Raw genomic sequence first — 22,324 nt, 5'->3', positions numbered from 1 at the left:
TGTCTCCAACACAAGCCTGAGCCAAGGTACTGTCTCCTTTCTTCTAATTTTAGTCAGAGTCATTGGCACCGATCATACCTAGACAGGCTAGCGTTATCTCTTCCCAGCGCAATCTGCTGGGATGGGCCAGCTTCCAAGCCGTTCAGCTGAACTCCCCCTGATTTTACCAACCAGAGATACGATGGGATGTGGAGGAGGGCACGAGCTTTGGCCCTTTCCATTAGAAGTCACCCGTTCAGACACTGCGATTCTAAGTTTAATTGGTTCAATGTATGACTCAGACAGAACCGGCTGTCATGACTGGAAATTGCGGCATGCTTTAATTGTGGGTCAGGAGGTAATTACTCCGACATTTTGGTGCTGGGACATGGATATTGATACGTTGAACTGTCAAAGATGGGAGAAAAAGTGAACTGTGCTGCCTGCTTTCAGCCCTTCTTAATTTTGTTCCGGGCTGCTCTAACAAGGCCCTGGCAGGGTCTCCATTCATAAACATCCTTCCCACAGATCTCGTATGGCCTTAGTCACAGTGGCTGTGTTGTGGCTGGGAACTGCTGTCCCAACAACAGCACTCAAGGACCAACACTCTCCCTCAACTGTCAGACCTCTGGTGAAATGGGGACAGCCCCTCCTTTCTGGGCTTGTTCAGCCATGCCTGCAGCCCCTTCTCCACACTTAGGCTTCCTGGGTTGGCCTGTACCACTTCTGCCTCATTGCCTACAGTAAGGGAGGCTGGACATATTATCCCTTCCCCACACCCACCCCTTTCCTCTGACGAGTTGGGATGCAGGGATCCTCTTGCAGCTGTACGGGCCCTTCTTTCTGTGCATCTTCCTTCATTCCCAATCAAAAGTTTCTAAAATGTGCTAGCTTTTTCCTTTCCATCACTGAGGTACACACCTGGAAAGAAGCGATGGAGGGGGAAGAGTTGATTTCAGCCTCCAGGCCATCGTCTATCAATGGTTTCAGGCTATCATCTGTCAATGATTGCAGGCTACCAATGATTTCAGCCTAGTGTCCATCAATGACTCCAGGTGTCGTCCATCTATGATTCTAGGCTATCTATCGTCCACCAATGATTCCAGACTATTGGCTATCAATGATGATTCCAGGCTATTGGCTATCAATGATTCCAGGCTACTGATTGTCCATCAATGATTCCGGGCTAACATCCATCATTGCAAGGGGATCAAGGTAGCAGGATCCTGAAGCAGTTGGTCACCCAAACCTAGGGAATTGATCTTCCACATCAGTTAATACAACCAAGGCTATCTACCCTGTCTTGAGGCATGCCCACAGGACAAATTGATGTAGGAAATCCTTCATTGAGAATCTCTTCTCAGATAACTCAGCCAGCACCCAAAATATTCAGCAAATCTTCCCTGATTGTGCTAGAACAGGGTTTTTTCCCACGTGGAAAAGCAGGAGTTTCTCTCTCTCTCTCTCTCTCTCTCTCTCTCTCTCTCTCTCTCTCTCCCTCTCTCCCTCGATGTGACCCTGTTAGACTTTTATGTAATGAGAAGCACAGACCATGTTTCTTACATCACCATGCTGAGGATTCAGAGGTTAGTAAGGGAGATGAAGAGCCATCTCATGGGGATTTCAGAGATTTCCTATGGACTTCACTAGTGTTTTCCAATTCCACAAAACAAAACAAAAACAAATTCTAAAGCACTCACAGACAAAACATTTCCAAATAAAAATATCCAGAAAACAACCAGAGAACATGTTGAGATGTCATGGAAAAGAAGGGCTGTATACCACTGTTTCAGTCAGCTTTCCGTTACTATAACAAATCCTGTGCTATCAAACTGTTCATTGCTGTGAAAAATGCCTGCGCTAACAAACTTTCCGTTACTGTAACAAATGTCTAAATATCTGTGCTAGCACACTCAGAAAGAGGAGAGGTTCATTAGTGGCTCAGCAATTGGGAGGTTCTGGTCCATATTCACAATAGATGGGGATGTGTAGTTAAGCCATCTTGCTCACATCAGAGACGGGACAGAAAGAAAGAGATCAGGGTCCTGCTATTCCATCCAGATGTACCTGTAGACTCCCAGAGGCTGCAAGGACAGGGTCCTGATATCCCATCTAGGTGCACCTGTAGACTCCCAGAGGATGCAAAGCCAGGGTCCTGCTATCCTAGCTAGGTGCACCTGTAGACTCCCAGAGGATGCAAGACTTCCCAGTGGGGTCTGTTTAAAAGGGTCCACCAGCATCTGATGGATGAACAGTGGGAGCCAAGCTATGCAAATCCCATGAACCTTTGGGGAAGACTCACATTTATACTATAAAGATCACATTCCAATGACCTGAAATTTAAAAAAAAAAAAAATCCTCCTTTTCCGAGTAGAACAGAAGACAGAAGTTCAGAAAATCAAACCCAAGTTATTAAAAAAAAGATTTGCATGAAGAACATGTTAAACATCAAGAGACAAAAATTATATGAACTTTGTGTTGCCAAAGCTCAAATATAAACCAAAGCGTTATTTTTGTTTTAGAATTGCTATTTTTAGTTCTAGTTAGGTTGAAAGGATGAGTTCTTTGTTTCTTTTTCTAAGATAGACTTAGTGAAGTTTGTTTTATGAATGAAGGAGGAACAATGAAGACAATACAACAAAGCATCTGACCTGTGTGGTATGGGCACTGTATGCGTCAACCCCCAGCAGCCATACTTATCTGAATAAATCAAGTCATCACATTCCACAGGGATGGGGGAGGGGCCTCCGATGACCTACCCTTAACTGAGCAGCTATTGACAGTTGATGCTTCTGGGGTGCTCAGGGGTGGGGTGGGGTGTGATATCTGGAGAATACTCATCACAGTGGCAACAGAGAGAGTGGTCCCTGGGCGATGCTCATGCCCCTGTAGATGGCCACACACCCATGTGTGTGAGGCCTGGCCTCGGGGAGTTCTCAATAATGATAAGAAGATAGACATGGGGCTGGGGGGAAGAAAGGACCGGTGGCTCTAAGGGTGGACAAAAGTAACCATAGGTGGATATGATCAATAAATGTTATATGAATGTATGGGATTATCAAAGATTAATAATACTATTTTAAAAACCCTTCCATCCTATTTACTTGTATGAAAGTAGTATGCATACCCAAATTAGCTGTATTGTCTCAATCCCTTCACAGATTGTAGGAAATAACCGTGACCTTAGAACAGTACTAAGACTTGGGTAACACGATAGGATTCCTGGTTAAGGCAATAAAGTCTACCGTGGTGGGCAAGACACAGCTGTAAAACCTATAACCATCTTGGTTCTTTGAGTCAGCCTTCAAAAATCAGATTGGATCAGATGAGAATGGCGGGTGGCTGTGTGAAGCCCCAGACTTTCTGTCAGTGATGATACACTTCCTCCGGCGGGGCCCCTACTCAGAAGGGTCCAGTGCTGAAAACAGCACCGCCAACCGGGCACCAAGCATTCCAGTGCACCAGCCTGTGGGGACCATTTCACAGCCATAACTCTGAGTTTGTATAAATTGGTGATTATGATATCTGGAAATGTGAGTTTGCTTATTTTCAATTGATGACTTAGAATCGATTTCTATCGGATGTTTTTCATTAGTATTCGGGGCTAGAGCCTGTAAATATACCCATAGTGTTCTTTTTGGTCGAACAATTTATTTTAGACTGCTGAGCACCTGCTGTGTGTCCAGGGTAAAGGATCGCTTGGTTTCTGTAACCCTTCAGGACACAGTGTCCCAGACCTTTCCTGATGCCAGCCCTTCAGCCTTGCCTGCCAGTTCGCAATCTGGGAAATTTCAACCTTCCTTTCTGGCCCATGAACTACTATAGTTGACAAAAGGGATTTCTAAAAGATAATTGTATTGATTAATTCAATTTCTGGGTCGAGCATAAGGTTGTAAATTGGAGATCACTCATAGAAATTGAATACAAAGGGAAAATCTTTTTAAGGCCTTTTTGTTCCCCTCTGGTGCATTGAATGATTTATGCTGAACTCCTAAAAGCTTTCCAGCCCCACGGTGCTTCAATAAACTTCTAATGGAGTCCTGAATGCTGCTTCTATTTCTGTTGCCTGTGCGGTGGGTGGGAACCTTTGACTAGGAGGGCGAGGCTTTGTTTTATTTTCATTGAAAAAAACCTCCCATGCTAACACTCGGGAACTTCTAATATTTTTGGAAGATTTCTGGTGTGACATAATATATACCATCAAATACATGTTAATCATGTCATTTCCAAGTAAATGTATGAACATTTTCCTATCGACATATTTAACCCAACCCAGCTTGGCTCCATCTCTCTATGCAGGCAGGACATCTCCGGGTTCAATGTATTGGCTCCATATTTCTTACATGTTAGCGGGTTGAGTGTTTCATCAGCTAATGGCTCCTTTAAATACAGAAACCGTCTTATCCACATTCTATCACCCCCAACAGAGTACAGTATCATCCCCTTTACACAATGGATGCTAAATTAATGGTTTGCTGGATGGTAACCAAAAGAATACACATTTAATCAGAGAAAAATGCGCTGTTTGATTTTTCGTGCAGGTACATGGCAAAAATGTCACTTGGAGAAAGTCCCTTTTTATTGTCAATTAGGACTGTCTTATTCTCGTCCGATGAGATGGAAGCTAAGCTCCGCCACTTTTATATAGCTTTCTTTATAATTGTGACCACGGAGAACCACATGCGGCCATCAATCAGGGGATAGATGAGGGCCCAACAGAATTACTTCTGTAGGTGGCCAATTTTTTTTCAATCAAGGACAGCTGAAAGGTCACGATTAAAACAGTGATTTTCCAGAAATTGTAAGTGACTGTTAGTGATTGTTTTGCACAAAGATGTCAAAACTACCTTTTTCCTCGGCAAAAAGAAAATTATAAGTTCTTGCAAACACTGGCAGGTTTCCAAGTTCTGCTTGTACCTACTGTAATGTATTTTAATTACCACACTTGAGTCAATTTCTTCAAAAACAATAAAAGGCGAAAGTAAGTATATAGGGAGCCTCCCCAATTCAACAAGGGCCTTGCCAATATCTACACGTTTGTTGCTTTGATGAGTCCGAGACCAAGATTTTTTGATTTTATTCTAAGAGAGTATATCCTCTGAATTATAATTCTCTGGAGAAACGAAGGATGGTTTCTTTAAGTATCTGTACCAACGTGTAGCAGGGATATTTCAGAGATCACAGTCCCTTCATGTAGAAAGTCCCAGAAGGCGGCTGGGGAGAACACGTGTTGCTGTGATTTCTGCAGGTGAGCCCCTGAGCTCTGAGGCAGGGCTGACCCCACACCCTGGCTGACAGTAGACAGGACTTAGCACTGATCCTCTTTGCTCAGATGGGCTGTGGACATGGGGTCCTGACCCCAAGTAGTTGTTAGGGATTCCTCAAAACCTTGACCAGGAACATTTTAACTACAGTATGCTCATCGGTTCCTAATCAAATGATTACTTTCTTCCTGCTAACCATCTAACTGCTGGTCTGGCTTTGTTTGTTTATTAGGGTTTTTGTTGTTACCTGTGGTTGGATACAGAACACTGAAGTCTTTGTGTATCCCTGTTTAGTTTTAAGTTCTAGTGTACATTGACTGTCCTTTAAAATGGAGCTGTAAATTGTGTGAGATGTACTGAATTTAGTCTCCATTAATAGTATGTGTTGTGGGCCTGTGTGTGTGCTCATATGTATATGCCCATGTCCACATGTGTGTCTGCATGTGGAGGCCAGAGGTCAACCTCACATGTCTTATTCTTTGTCTTTGCTCCTTATTTTTGAGACAAGGCCTCTTACTGAGTATGGAGCTCACTGACTGATAAATGAACCTCAGGGAGCTGTCTGCCTCCTGGAGGTTACAGGTGATGCCTCCATGCTAGGCTTTTACCTGGATGCTGGGGATCTGAGCTCACGTTCTCCTGCATAGGCATCAAGCCGATGGGCTCCTGAGTCTTCTCTCCAGTCTGCATTCTGCACATTTACTGTCTGCTTTCATTCAATGTTCGTTTTCTCTTTAAGAAATACACACAAAGAAATAAAGAGGATGGTGGCGGCGGCTGCAGCAGGTGAAGAGGAGGCGTGGGGCTGCACTGTGGGATGGTCTTCACGTCTACCTATGTTCCTTGCCTTGCGGGAAGGTGCTGGTGGGGGACGAGATGAGTGGTGGAATTGCTGAGCTTGTAAAGGGCCTATAGGGCTCTTTGCAGAGCGTGACTTCATCTGCAATTCAAAACTTTAGTTCCAGGGTGATGGGGCTTGTGCCGACATCAAATGTCGATCTCTTCCCTGCATTAAGCACACTCCATTCGGATGTGTATGACAGAAGGGTGTTCCTTTGATTTTAAGAGCAAAAATTTCTTGATATGTCATAATGTTGACGGCCAATTTTTAAATTAGCTCACTCCAGATCTTCTTTTGTAATCTATAGAAAGATAAAATTCCATCAAATCAACACTTCCTAAGATGAGAGATATATTAAAAGTACTGTACATGAGAATTTGTTCTCAAAGATAAGTGCGTCGAGTTCAAAACCACCCTGGCTCCAAAGTGTTTTCCTGGTACATTTTTGATTGGAGTTGGGATTATTAGGTTCTTTATTGATGTTGTGATGTGGGAGTGTCATATATCAATCTGTTGAAATCCTTGGTTAAGCAATAAAGAAACTGCTTGGCCATTAGCTCTAGCCCTTACTGGCTAATTCTGACATCCCGATCAACCCATCTCTAATAAATTGTGTAGCTCCAGTCTTACTGGGAGAGATTCAGCATGTCTGACCTGGCGGCTTGCTTCATCGTGTGCGTCTGCCCGGGAGAGCGGAGCATGGCATTTCTGAGCTCACTTCCTCTTCCTCCCAGCATTCTGTTCTGTTTACTCCTCCCATCTATGTTTTAACCTATCAGGGCCAAGCAGTTTCTTTATTGCTTAACCAATGAAATCAACAGATTGATATATGACACTCCCACATCAATGTTGTTATTTTATTTTACAATTAGGAAAAGAAGAAAAAAATCAAAGTCATTTGGTCCCGATTTATTAGTCTTACAAGGTGCCCGGCAACTGTACTTACAGTAAGGAAAACATAAGCCCTGAGTCAGAGCTGTTTTGGGGTCCTGGCTTTTGTGCAAATTCTCCCTTCTCAGCACTCAATGGCTGTGTTGCTTAGTGGCCTGCCTCTTCCTTTCATCGATAGTTCAATGTATCTGACCTGCCATTGAAGTCAGATCTAATGGAAAGGTGCTGAGGACAATTCCTTGCCTCACAAACAAAACTCTGCTAGCATTGTAGGAGTATATTGTGATCACTGATAAGGGGCTTTCTGTTGGATTGGTATTGCATATAGTCCTTGGTCAGAAATGGCTCTTGGCAGCGTTATGTGAGTTTTGCCTTCAGAGTCACCTCTGGGTTCTCTACGATGGAGCTGAGCTCTTTTAAATATCACGCTCTCTAAAATGTTCTTTAGACAATTATGGCTAGTTTCCTTCTTCCTCATCCTTCTCTTCTTCTTCTTCTTCTTCTTCTTCTTCTTCTTCTTCTCCTCCTCCTCCTCCTCCTTCTCCTTCTCCTTCTTCTTCTTTCTTCTCCCTCCTCCTCTTCTTTTCACCTTTTTATCTCATCCATTGCACAGAACATAAGCAAATTAAAAATGTCAGGCTTTTTGTATTGTTTCTAGTTATTGAAAAGTACCAGGCACAAGAAAGGCTCGTTGTCAGTGGGGACTAGGGAAGATTGCCCATGGAGTACTGCAGAATGTCACCATGATAAGGGCATGGGGTCAGACCTCCACTCTGTGCAGAAGCTCGTTCGTGGTGGTAGAAGTTGTCTCCTGCAGCAACAGAGGTTGCTGGGAACCAGCTAACTAGCTTTTGGAAGTTGGGAAGGTTCTGGGGACCCGAGAAAATGCTGAGATGGGAAACTTCATCAGCAGAGCCAGCCACGGTCAACTTCCTCCTTGAGCAAGGGGAATTAGGTGTGGTACACTGTCCCAGGCAACCAACCTTCTGCACACTGCTACAACTCTGGTGAATCACAGACACTCAGTAGCCCTTGCAGTGAGTGACCAAGGCCAGGGAAACGGATGAGAAGCAGACCCTACTGAAAGGACTCATGGGGTCAGCGTGGCTCAGGGTCTAGTCAGGGAAGTTACTCTTTCAGTTCATCATTTTCTGCTCTTCCCTGCTAAGATCCTCCCATGGCCATGTCCTGCCTCATCCAAACACAGCAGGGAAAGAGAGAACTCATATAAATGTCCCCAAACACAGTCTTCATTCCTTTGCTCAAAGGGAAGTCATCTACTTTGCTGTTCTTGCTCCTAACTAAAAGCTTCCTCCAGTTGAGGTCCCTGGAATCTTGGTTAAAAAAGATTGCTATACTGTAATAATTTGGTGTATTTTAACACATCTTTACATAAGGTTTTAGGATGGATCTTAAGGTGATGGTTTGCGAGTCCATTTTCCGGAGCGTGTTTCTTGTTATATATGAAGGATGACCCCAAACAGTAACACAGAAATCCTTGTCAGTCTAAGAGCATGCCGGCATCTGCTGTGGCTCCGGTTATGGTCTGGTCCAGAGGCGAGAGAGGACTGATGCCACAATGAAGTTCCTGACGTTTGGTGCTTAATGGTGGCCATGTAGAATGTGACACCGGGAGGTTATGTAAGCTCCTGTTGTCCCATCTTACCACATCCCTTTTCTCATGGAGAGAGAGGTCACAGATTTTCCAAAGAGAGAGTCCTGTACCCCTGATTTTAAGAATTACTTAAATGGAGCGAAACCATTGTTTCTAAGTATGCTCTTACCTGATGGAACTGTATGAAGCAACATTTAAATAACACATCTCTACATTTATACAGAGACTTATGTGTCTAAAGTTATTCATTCTGGGACTTCAGAAACAAAAACATGGCTCCCTTTACAATGGAAAATACCATCCAACTTCTAGGTCATGAGATTTTACAGTTCTGCCCTGTTTTTTTGAAACTGAGTTTTAGCTTTGTATTTTTTATATTATTTTGGTCATTGTTTCTTAATTTTTTAAAAAATATTGTCTAAGAGGCAAACATTCGTGATGAAAACTGACACTCTTGCATTTTTCGATCAGTTGCCTCAGGAGGAGCAGAGAGTTGGCGAAGTTTCATCACTGCCCATGCTTCCTCTTTTCAAGGCATTGTCTGTGAAACAGAAGCCCAACATCCCGCACCAGAAGCTGGATACCTGCGGCAGCTGAGCTCAGTTTTAGGAATATGTCTCCATTTTGGAACTTGTTTCCATGTGGCGTCATATTTGGGCAGTGTCTTGTTTTCACGGTTCTTCACACATAATTTTCATGTGGAGAAAATAGCGCAGAGCGCCGTTGAGAAATAGACAGTCTGGACTGAAATGAGAAGAGCAAGAGGAGGGACTGGGACCCTCAGCTGAAACAAGGGCAGGTCCTGCAGACCCGAGGGTTCGGAGAGTTTGGTTTCCCTAACTAGGAAGCTCCCGCATTGGGAGCAGCCTCACCTTTCACCCTAAGAGGAGCTGGCTGGTAGAAGCGGTCCTCCCACCAAGGAAGGTTGAGAATCTCAGCACAGTTCTGGCTAGAGGGCGCTCACCCATCGCAAGCTTCATTTGTACTTGGTGCCCGGTTAGGTATGCAATGTAGACCACTGTTGGGGTGCAGATGGAGCTCAGCGATAGAGCACTCCCCTCATGTGTAGGAAGCCCTGGCTTTGATCCCCAGTGCTAAGAACAAAGATTGAAAACGTTCAGCAGGACCCTAACAGGAAGATTCCTCCACACATTCGTAACCTGAGTTATGACGGATGTCAGTTTTGACAAAACCCAAAGAATTTCTCAGATTTTCAAACCTGTAGACGTCCATGGCAAAGAGGGATTCGTGCCCTCTTTCTAGACCTGTGGAATATCGCTCTCTTTACACCGACTCTCCCAGCCGAGGGAGGACTGGGGGAAATGAGGGTGCTGAGTACACACTGTTGAAGCCATCAGCCGCCTCACCACCTTGTCTGCCATTTACAAGAATTGCTGATGGGTAAGAGCAAGCTTTGGTGCAAGTGCTTGGGCAAGGTATGGTAGTCAGACCCAGGGGAGGCAGGGGAGCAGTTCAGGGTAGACCTTCAATTTAGGATTGTTCCCCAGACAGATTGTGTTTCCTGTGGGTCATACGTCAAGCATGACTGACGAAGCTTTTCATTTCCTAATATTTTGAAAGGCCGCTTTCCCTAAACACACATGTACTTACTCCATGAGAAGGCAATGTGGGCCGTCATCACCTCTTGGCAGCAGTGTTTTGTAAATCTTGCCTGCTCCGACCTCCAGGATCTTCCTTTAATCCATTACATGCAAGGCAAGTCTTTGCAGGTCAAGTTCCTTCCTATTACTCCCTTCCTGAGAACCCTAATGAGTGACATCTAAGCAGCCCCTCCTGCTTCAGCCTGCCTTAGTGCTGTGGCCAGCTGTCTGTATGATGCCCACTAGGGGCTAGTAGCATTTCCCACTATTTCAAACTTTGATTTCTTGATGGTTTTTCTATTTACTTCCTCTTCCTTTTCCTCTTTTCCCTCCTCTTCTTCATGAGCTAAATACTAGCTATGGTACAGTTTTAGAGTTAACACCTTATCTTTCCACTTGGAAGTACTGAAGAAATATTTTTGGTTATTGTTCTCTCTTGCCTTCGATGCATCCTGCATGTGATAGCAGTAGCCCTCACATGTCAAAGGTTAAAGCCGCATGGGATGAACTGGAGTTTTAGCAGAAAGACTGCCACGGATCATTCAGCATTGTTACCCCCTGGCTTTCGCCTCATGCCTTAAGAAATGAGGCATTCAAATTGCTGGAGAAGTTCCTTAGAGGCCTTCCCCCTTTGCGCAGGCCGAGCTTTTGGTCATATCTATAATTCTTTGTCAGCAACCCGATAAACCATCCCACTCAGTCACGCTTGTGTTTCTTTTGAGCTTGGATTTATAGCCTGCCATCGTAGATTAAAAATCCATTAAAATCTATAAGAACAGCAAAAGTTACATATTCCTTTCTCTGTAGTAAAGATTTTCCTCAAAGATTTTACAATAGAACTCTGTGAAGAAGCCCTAGTTTTCCTAGGCCATTCTAAAGTCAAATTTGTCTGTCCCTTTAGCTATGGTGGACCTGGAGGTCTCCCAGACCCTGGTCTGTATGAAGGGAAGCTTTCCAAACTCTGCAAGGCAGAATTTTGGTCAGATAACTAAGACACAGTTGATTTATTTTCTCACATGTCAGAGAAACAACGCAAGACTCCGTTACCAAGCGTCGGGGAGCCTCAAGGTAATCGGTAATGAGGAGAAGGGGTGAAGGACATGCAGGAAGGGGTGATAATGGAAAGAATGGCCAAGTAATTGTTCTTAGATCGCAAGAAAAAATGAAACTGAAGGAAAGGTGAGAGATGGGGTAGAGATGTAGATGTAAACTAATATATAGACAACTACTACAAAAATATTACTGTGCCCAATATGGTAAAAACAAGCCAGGAAGTGAAGACAGGAAGAAAATGCCTTTCTGTCGGTCCAAATTGATTCTTTTCTTTGATGCAATACTTTTTATTCCTGGCTATAAAAGAACTTTCTCTCTCTCTGCAGATGATAGTCAGCAGTTGAGTAGTGTATCCGTAGCTCAGAAGGCCATGGGAGAGAGCACGGCTCTCCCTGCTGCCTGTTCGGGCAGCTTGCCACCACTGTCACTCAATCAATTGCAGTAATAAAATAGACTATTAAATATTTCCTAGGTGCGGCAGGGAGATCTTGCCCAGCATGCACAGAGCTCTGGATTTGGTCCCTAATGCCCTGTACATTGGTTGTAGTAGCATACCTTCTGATCCCAGTACTCAGGAGGTAGATGCCAAAGGATCAAAAGTTCAAGGTCATCTTCAGAAGGAGTCTAAGACTGGCCTAGACATAAAACCCATCATAACTCTGGGTTGGTTTTCCTATTAGATGTGCTAGGTGTGCAGGCTCTTCTGAGCCACCAGAAATAAAAGCCTGTGAAGTGGCATCTTTGAGATGGACTTGACCTTGTGTCTTCTTAAGCTTCACCTGTCAGGAGTGTGACCTACCATGTGCTGGAACCGGTGTGTGTGCGTCCCCCATCCTGCTCTTCCTACAGGTTCTTCCGCCCTGTTCTCAAGTCTTAGGGAGTCTGCAACCCAGAATGTCTTTGGACATTTCACCTTTATTTGCTTTATTTTTGCTGATTCCTCTATTCCTGATGAGATCATGATGTTCTGCGTTGCCCTTCTAATGGAAACTCCTGGAACACATGCTGCAATAAGATGCACAGAGTCATTGGTCCCTAAAGCCCTGAGTACGAAGCCAGAATCCATTTCTTACCATATCCCCATCACAAAATGGCTCATATATCTAGGAAATATTAAAAAGTTCTCGGTGTGCCAGCCCTTGTGTGGTCCTCTGGGATACAATGCAGACAGATAACATTAATAACAGACACTGTTTAAAGTCAAATTCCAGTGGGGGCGGGCACTGTGCACTGTTTTGTGTGTGTTTTCCTTTAATCATGGAAACGGGTTTTTTTTATTGCTAATTAACCCTCCGATATGCTAAGAAAATTACTGTGCTTAAAAGGGCTAGTCACACAGCTAAGAGGTTCCAAAGCAGGGTTCAAACCTACATAGTAGAGTTTTAAAACCTGTTCAGACAGGCATTCTGCTCTGTACCTGCCTAAAACATCAGCATCAGGCACAATCTGCTGTTGATGAAATTTTCAGGCCAGCTGGGGAAGCCATACTTCAAGCAAGAATAAAATAATGCCATCAGTGCCATGAGGAGATGAAGAGGCTCCCGGGCAGGATGAGGAGACATGCGGTGTGGGTGCGTGCTTCCTAGCAGCGTCGTTGGGAGCCAAAAATATAATAACCTAGCTTGAATATTGACAAAAAGAATATATAATTCTCCTGAAAAATTGTAAGTTAAATCAAATGTTTGTGTTGTTATCACCTAATATTTTAGTATTAGAATATGGTTCTTAGCTTCTTTATGGAAAAAAAATCTCATATATTAAGGGGAATTATAACCTGGAAATTTGGGATTTTCCCCTAATAATTCCTATATTAAGAATGGTCACCGTGAATTAGATTTATGTACATCATGTATTTTAGAGATATTAGAGAAAGCTCTACTTTCCCTGAATGCATCCTGCAGGTGAGCAGAGTTAAAGCTTCTATGCATTTTTTTTGTGGCTCCATCAACAACAACAAAATCCTAATTTGGATAACTAATATGCTTAAGTATTCTCAGAAAAGGGTGCTAATATATGAGAGCTGTTAGGTTGCTCCCACAAATCACTGTGCTTTACAGCTTTGACTTTGAAATATGTGGACTGATGCGTGATTTATGTCGCCGGTGTTTCGTGTGTATACTTAAGTATTCTTGCTTAATGTTATTAAATACGCCCGAAGCTACAAATGAGCCTCCCTGACTCAGGACATTTGGCAGAGGCCTCTCCCTAAATTATGACCTGTATCCTTTGAATGATGTGCTTTGTGGTCTGCTTACATTTCCCCTCCTTTACTTCTCATTTGCTGGAACCCCTTTACCATGTTTTAATGACTGGTTATCCATAACAGCGGTGGACAGTGTTCAAAGGAGGCCTTCCAGCCACAATTCTGGTTTGGTTTGTAAGTTCCGAGTTGGTTTTATCTTCTATGTATTTGAAACAGGGTCACATGCTGCTCAAACTGGTCTTGAACTTGTTCTATAGCCCATGAATTTCTAGTTTCCCTGCCTCCACCTGCCGAGTGCTCAGAGTCCAGCTACATACCACCACACCTAGTATGTGTTGTTGGGGACAGCATGAAGACCCCTCACACAGCAGCCCAGCACTCTGCCATCCAAGCAAGCTACGTCCTCAACCCATATGACTAGTGACTGAATTCTATCAATTGACTCTGTTTATTCTAGTTTTCTTTCTTTTCTTTGTTGCTGTGATAAACACCCAGCAAGAACTTAGAGGATAAATAAAGCCTTATGTTAGGTCACAATTCAAACACAGTCCATCACTAGGGAGGTCTAGGCAGGGACCTGAAACAGCTGGTCACATGCACCCTCAGAAGCAGGGGGGGATCAGTGCACGGTGCCCTTTGCTCGGATGGCATTGTCTTCTTTTAACAGTCCAGGGACCAACCCTGGTATCTGTGACACCACTTTCAGGTGTATGTCTTACCAAATCATACAGCCTACACAATCACACATAGATGTACCCGCTAGCTAGCCCAGTCTAGATAAGCTCTCACTGGGACTCTCTTCCAAGGGGGCTGTTTAAAGTGGACAGATAAAACCAACTGTCTCAGCATTCAAAACGTCAGAGCTTGTAGGCATACCCTTTGGACAGCAGTCTGGGGCAAAGACAGGAAGCCTTCTTAAGTTTGGTTACTCATTCTTTTGCTCTGAACTTTCACCTCTCCCAAAGCAAGGGTGATTAATCTTTTCATCTCTGCTTTCTGGATTGAAGCGCCTTATTCAGTAGACCTTATAAAATACAAAGAAATGATAACATTAACTCGTGTATTTTAATTGTTTATTCTATCCCAGGAACTCTTCTGGGCTTTCTCCATTACTGATTCTTTCCATTGTCAGGAACGCTCAGCAAGGCAGGTGGACCCTCGTGAAAAGAGGAGGGAGCTGAGGCACAGGGTGTTTAAAACCTTTGCTCGTGGTGCACATTAGGTAAAGATGTACACATTAAGAGAATAGAAATAAATGAGAAGCAGGATCGAAGAAGGTTGTTGGCTGTTTTACTTTCCAGTCATTTATTTAGATGGCTATCCTTAGTCACCATAAACTTAAACAGGATTGTTTGGTGGAGGTGTTAGGCTTACAAGACAAAATGTTTCAACAGTGAACTCACGAATAAGCACTCCCTCTTCAATTGGCATTTTGGTAAAAATCAGCCCCAAGTGGAGAATCCAACAAAATAGACCAGCACTTCCTCACATAGCAAGACATAGTGCATGTGTGTATGGTTTGTACATGGGTGAGTTGTGTGTGTGTGTGTGTGTGTGTGTGTGTGTGTGTGCATGAGTATATATGAGTGAATGTGTGTGCATGGGTGAGTTGTGTGATTGTGTGTGTGTGTGTGTTTATGGAAGTCAGAACAACATGCAAAAGTTGGTTCTCTCTCGACCGTGTGAGCCCTAAGGATAGAACTCAGGTATCAGGATTGGTAGGAAGCACCTCTACCTACTGAGTTATCCCACTAGTCCCTTACATACAAACTTGTAAGGAAATAAGTTTTGAAATTTGTAAGGGGTTCTATTTTATCTTAATCTTATACTTCCTTATTTTTTGGATGGAGGAAAGAAAATGACAAAGAAACACGAGAAGAGGAGTCTGAGAAAATGGGTTATGCTTTCTGTCAGCATTAGTTACAAAAGGAGATTCTAAATTTGCAAAATTGAGTAGATAGACTCTAGAAACTGTCTCCACTCTAAGCTTATACTTCCGCTTAACATTTCAAACCTCATTTACAGACATGATTCTTGTGATTTCCTGGGAAGTCATGTTGTAACAATATGTTTTTGTTTGTTTTTTGTGTGTATATTAACTTTTTGTTACTGCAAACACCTGAAACAACCTCCTTATAAGGAGAAAATGTTTTGTTGTGCTCGTGACATTAGAGATTCAAGTCCATTGTGCATGTATTTCTTAGTGAATGTAGTTACTTGTGTCGATGACTCAGACAAAGAGAAAAGATGAAAACCTTGCAATCTACTTTGTGGGTTTGATAGTTTTGACAACTTGGCACAACCCAATGACCTAAAGACTTCACACCAATCGAGACTCTTAAAACTTCTACTGCCTCACAAAATGCCATACAAGGGACCATGCCTTCCAGATGTGGACTTGTCAGGGGTCCCTCAAGAGATAAAATGCAGTGAAAGGGAACCGGGAAAATGGATGGAGAAAGAGAGGGAAAGAGGAAGAGAAGATAGGAGGGAGAGAGAAAGAGAGAGAGGGAGACAGAGATAGACAGGGATGGGCAGAAAGGCAGAGACATGTACTTGCCAAGGGAGCCAGAGCCTCAGTGATTTCTCATCTGTTGCAGTTCTGTTTGATACTAGTTTATGCTTTTGAAAGCCTGATTCTTGAGCAAGAAGCTAAGTAAAATCTCAAGGATGGCTTTTGACTATTGTCATAGATTTATGGAGTCAAATGGGTTCTTCTCTCTCCTTAACTGAATGATTATTTATTTAGTAGAGACAACAGAATCCTTAGCACATGGATAGCACAATACAATTTCCATGAAAAATGATAGCGAGCATGCCTCTTACCCTTCGTTTCCTTTGTTTTTCTGTTTTCTAGACACTGTTCTGTTATGTAAACAGAGTTTGACATTGCTAAATATTGACTTAGCTCTTGGTTTAAGCAACATTTATCAGTTAAGTTTTGCATTCTGTGATAATGTCAGTGAGATTTAGGAGCACCCTGATATTATGTATATGTGACAAACCACTTCTGCTGAATTATTTTTATGCATAGAGATTAAGTCTTATCTGTTTAACGTTGGCTTTTATTAAATTATCTTTCCGAGGCGAGGCGATGTGTTCTTGGTGGTCCTTCAGTTCTCCTCTGTTGCGAGCCTTTGAAGAAGGTGGGGAAACATGGCCTTTGAAGAGACACACTTGGGTGAAGAACCCAGTTAAGGATGCTAGAGTGACATGTATCTCTTATGGTGTCCCCATCTATCATAGATGAAAACTGTTTTACAGAGGAATATACAGGACATTAGTTGTGTATCGTAGCTCCAAAATAATCGAGTTATATTATACATATGTTGCATACAAGGAAAGCAGGACATTTTAAAATTGTGAGCTTATTGTTTTTTTAAATGAAAGTTTTGGGAGAAGACCAAATCTGGTCTACAGCTTGCTTTAACACAGTCTTTAAAGTAACCAGCAACTTCAAGCAAGAGTGATGCTCCTGTGAAAATAGAAGACACCTGTAAAAGTGGAACAGGGAAGGCAGAAGCAGTGGACTAGTAGAGGGTCACAGCCAGCCTGCTCTATGTAGCGAGTCGGAGACCAGGCAGGGCTATATTCTGAGACCCTGTCTCAGGAAAGACAATAAAAACGCAGGCATGCATGTATATTCCAGCTCATGGCATGTGTAAAAGAAACTAAGTAGAGCCACCTTTTGTGGGGGACATAATTAGTAAAAACCCAGAAACAGAAATTGGTGTTCAATCTGAAGGCCAGAAAAGCAAAACAGGCAGCCACTGGCTCTTGCCTCTACCTCAGGCCAAAATGGCGATACTGCCTCCAGGAATCTCAGAATGAGGCTGTGTCTGAGAGCTATCTCCTCCCATTTATATTCCTCTCTAGTGCTGGGATTAAAAGCATGTACCATCATTGCCTGGTTTCTGTGGCAAACTAGCATAGTTACTGGGATCAAAGGTGTATGTTATTGCTGTCTGGTCTGTAAGGCTGATCAGTGGGGATGTTTTACTATCTGATCTTCCGGCAAACTTTATTAAAACACAAGTGAAATATCACCACAGGGAATAGTCGCTCAAAATGCTTTTTTTGACCCCTGCACATAGTAGGCTTTTACCATACCATCCTTTGCTCAACGACTCTGTATTTCATGCTGCTTTGACTAAGAAGAAACAAATGAGGTCTGGGCAGATGGCTCAGTTTGTAAATTGTTCAGCATATGAGCATGAAGACCCAAGTTCAATCCCCAGAAGAGCCACTTTGAAAAGCCAAGTGCAGAGATGCATTTGTTATCCCTACACTGAAGAAAGAGACAGGGTATAAGCTTGGGGATTTCTGGCCAGCCAGCGGAGCTGAAGGAGCAGGATCCAGATAAAGAGGGACCCTGATTCAAAATTGGGAGGGTATCTCAAAAGAAAGAAGGAAGTATAGAAAGTGGGGAGTTCCTGAGGTTGATTTTTGAAGTGTTCTTACATGCACTTACATGAGTACATGCATCAACTAACACACATCTACTGTCACACACACACATGCTCACTTGTGCATATATGCACGGAGCCAGAGCAGTTGAATCTGTATTAAAATAGATATTTGTTATACTTAATTTCTCTCTGGAGTACACATTGCCTGTCTCCTATCTAGCTATTGTCTGTGTAATCTATGGTGACCATACTGTCTCCTGACTTGATCTGAAGGTGACCAAATATTTCATGCTGGATCTTCCATACAGACACTGTCACCCTGACTCTGAGTCACAGGGACACTTGGTGTTGCTGACTGATGACCGATTCTCAAAGTAGCCTTTCCAGTATTGTAGTCCTTGTCTTGGACTGCCCCAGAGTTTAGAGGAAACTCCGCTCCATCTGTAAAATTAAAGGCCTATGTTTATCCTTGAGACAAATGGCAAAGCTGTTTAGGGTTGGTTTTAATCTGGTGTTCTGGCAAAGATTTCGTGGGGACACACAAATTAAAACATAGTCCCAGGTCAATTATAGCCGTGTGTCTTTTGAGTGGGAAAGCCTCAGTGACTGGTGTGACAGGAGCCTGGTGACCCTGCTGAGTGTTACTAATTTTATTGTCCCAAGAGAATAATGAGAATCGGACCTATTGTTTAGCTTTCAAGCTAAAATTGTACACCATTATCTAGATGAACGGCATCTGAAGAGGCCCCCACAGCATGTAGTCAGGAGAAAGAGTTGAACAAAGTAAGTTTCTTAATATAGCAATGATTCTTAAATATGAAAATAGAAGCATTGCTGGGAGTCCAAAACATAGGATCTGCGAGAGAGAAAACCATGGCGATGGGGACGTTGGAGTTTCTTTCTAGATGGCTCTAACACTGACGGCTTGTGATCGTCAGTTTAGGCAGTCCGTAGAAAGCATAGAAAGTTTGTGGATTTAACAAACTACCTCACTGATATTTCCGTGGGGTCCTTATGATGACTTTGCTGGGTGACTGCCCCACACAACACTGCATGGTTAAAAGGGGTCTTTGGAATTAATTTGCTCTATTGCTCAATTAGCCAATTATGGGTTCTCGAGCAAGTTACTTAACCTCTAGTTTACCTCACTCTCCTCAGCTGAAAAATGGGAAGATACTAAGAGCACTGTCCTCGCCACGGTCCTCCAATCGATGAATGGGATAATGACTTTCCATCCTTAGGCCATGGGAGACTGTCACCTGTGCTGGGGTGGGCTAGGGTGAGAGGCTATCTTTGCCTCTCTAAGTGACTACTTACCCATATTCCTGTAAGTAACCCCAATAAAACCCATTGGTTCTGGGGCTATCTCTACATTGATCTACTTCAGGCTCCCTACCTGGGGTAGACAGATGTGTCTGTGTGTGAGAGACAATCAGTTTACGAGGAGGTTTGTCTTGGAAAAGCAGAACACTGACATAAATACTTAGTGATTGTGTTCACCGAGAAACACCCTTCACGGGGGAAACACCTACCTGGGTTTTGCTTTGTGCTTCCTTTTTCTCCCTGCTTGTCTTTCTTCCTGGATCTGCAGTAGTAACAGGTATGATCACAGTGCAAATGCCCCAGATGTCTTGTAACCCCCAAATAATGATAACGTTTTCCAGAGTTGACATGATGAGAGAGGAGGTCAGCTTGCTCTCAAGTTTTCTGAGTAGCTCTCAAATGTGAAGTTGGGCTGAATAGACAGTGCCATGGTTATAAACACTGGTTGCTCTTGCAGAGGACCTGTATTGGATTCCCAGGACCCACATAGTGGCTCACAACCACCTGGAACTCTTTCAAGATGCACTCTTCTGGCCTCGCTAGGCTCTGTAAACAGGTGGCACATATAAACTCATGCAGGTTCTCTCTCACACACCTGTAAGAATATGAATCCATAAATGTAGAAATCGTTCTAGAGGTGGTGACTCTGAGAGTCACCTACCGCTTGTTTACACCTGGATTTCCGAGTCTCCCACCTCACGGGATTCAAACTCGGGAGGGTCTGTTGTTTCCCTGAAGTCTACACCTGACAGCTTCCTCAGCTGGGTGTTCCCTATGGAGCACTGTTTTCTGCAGTCAGTAGAGTTTGGAAAACTCAGAGGAATAATTTCTTTTTTTTTAATTGATTTTTATTGCTCTACATTTTTTCTGTTCCCCTCCCTGCCTCTTCCCTCCCCATTCAATCCTCCCCCAAGGTCCCCATGCTCCCAATTTACTCAAGAGATCTTGTCTTTTTCTACTTCCCATGTAGATTAGATCTATGTATGTCTCTCTTAGGGTCCTCATTGTTGTCTAACTTCTCTGGGATTGTGGTTTGTAGGCTGGTTTTCTTTGCTTATGTTTAAAAACCACTTATGAGTGACTACATGTGATAATTGTCTTTCTGTGTCTGAGTTACCTCACTCAAAATAATTCCTGCAAAATTTAAGATGTCATTATTTTATACTGCTGTATAGTACTCCATTGTATAAATGTACCACATTTTCCTTATCCATTCTTCAGTTGAGGGGCATTTAGGCTGTTTCCAGGTTCTGGCTATGACAAACAATGCTGCTATGAACAGGGTTGAGCATATGCCCTTGTAGCATGGTTGAGCATCCTTTGGATATATACCCTAAAGTGGTATTACTGGGTTTTGAGGAAGGTTGTTTCCCAATTTTCTAAAAAATTGCCACACTGACATCCAAAGGGGCTGTACCAGCTTGGATTCCCACCATCAATGGAGAAGTGTTCCCTTTTCCCCACAACCTCTCCAGCATAAGTTGTCATCAGTGTTTTTGATCTTGGCCATTCTTACAGGTATAAGATGGAATCTCAGAGTTGTTTAAATTTGCATTTCTCTGATGACTAAGGATGTTGAACATTTCCTTAAGTGTCTTTCAGCCATTTTAGATTCCTCTGTTGAGAGTTCCCTGTTTAGGTCTGTACTCCATTTTTTAAATTGGATTATGTGTTCTTTTGATGACCAATTTCTTGAGTTCTTTGTATATTTTAAAGATCAGACCTCTGTCTGATGTGGGGTTAGCAAAGAACTTTTCCCATTCTATAGGCTGTCATTTTGACTTGTTGACTATGTCCTTTGCTTTACAGAAGCTTTTCAGTTTCAGGAGGTCCCATTTATTGTTTCTCTCAGTGTCTGTGCTACTGGGGTTATATTTAGGAAGTGGTATCCTAAATATACAATGTGTTCAAGTGTACTTTTCACTTTCTCTTCTATAAGGTTCAGTGTGGCTGGCTTTATGTTGAGGTCTTTGATCCATTTGGACTTGAGTTTTGTGTATGGTGATAGTTATTGGTCTATTTTCATTCTTCTAAATGTTGATACCCAGTTATTCCAGCACCATTTGTTAAATATGCTTTCTTTTTTCCATTTGATATTTTTTTGCTTCTTTGTCAAAAGTCAGGTGTTCATCAGAGTGTGGATTGATATGCAAGTCTTTGATTCAGTTCCATTGGTCCTCCTGTCTGTTCTTATGCCAGTACCAGGCTGTTTTCAGTACTGTAGCTCTGTAGTAGAGTTTGAAGTCAGGGATTGTGATGCCTCCAGAAGTTCTTTTATTGTACAGGATTGTTTTGGCTATCCTGGGCTTTTTGCTTTTCCATATGAAGTTGAGTACTGTTCTTTTGAGGTCTGTGAAGAATTTTGCTGGGATTTGCTGGGCATTACATTGAATATGTGGATTGATTTTGGTAAGATTGCCATTATTACTATGTTAATTCTGCCTACCCAAGAGCATGGGATATCTTTCCACTTTCTGGAGTCTCCTTCAATTTCTTTCTTCAAAGATTTGAGGTTCTTGTCATACAAGTCTTCCACTTGTTTGCTTATAGTTACTCTGAGATATTTTATGCTACTTGTGGCTATTGTGAAGGATGCTGTTTCTCTGATTTCTTTCCCAGAATGATGGTGAAACCTCAGAATGTAGTGTGGATAGTTATAGTCACACACTCCGAAATTCTGATCACTGCGGTTGCTTTTGAACTCCAAAATGTGTACGGATATTAAAATGTCCCTCATTCCTGACAACAGATGTCCAATGGCAATGGTTCATCCTTTGTACAGCCAAGATTGATAGCCACTGCCAAAGCCCTTAACCTCTCCGCGTTGCTATTTGAGTAGTTCTCAATGGTTACCAGGTAGAAAGCTGGGAAAGATCGCATTCCTTGCAAATAAGTAATCCAAGAACTCGAAGGCTGGCTTATCAGCTGTCCCTCATTCAGGCTTTGATTAGGTCTCAAAATATGACAGCTTCAACTTAATTGTTGGGGATAGAGTGAGGCCCGCAGATAGGAAGAAAATGGAGATCTCTGGGTTTGTTTCTCAAGTTGTCACACCAATCCACGCAGTTAAGTGATTAAAGGGCTACTCTCAGCTGCAAAGGGAGCTCAGGCCTGATTGGTTCAGGGTCATGAGCAGCGGCTTGAG

The sequence above is a fragment of the Microtus oregoni genome, unplaced genomic scaffold (genome assembly GCF_018167655.1).
Source record: "Microtus oregoni isolate MIOR12 unplaced genomic scaffold, Mior012 000002F_ref0000024, whole genome shotgun sequence".
Classification (NCBI taxonomy): domain Eukaryota; kingdom Metazoa; phylum Chordata; class Mammalia; order Rodentia; family Cricetidae; genus Microtus; species Microtus oregoni.
This window is presented reverse-complemented; position numbering follows the sequence as displayed.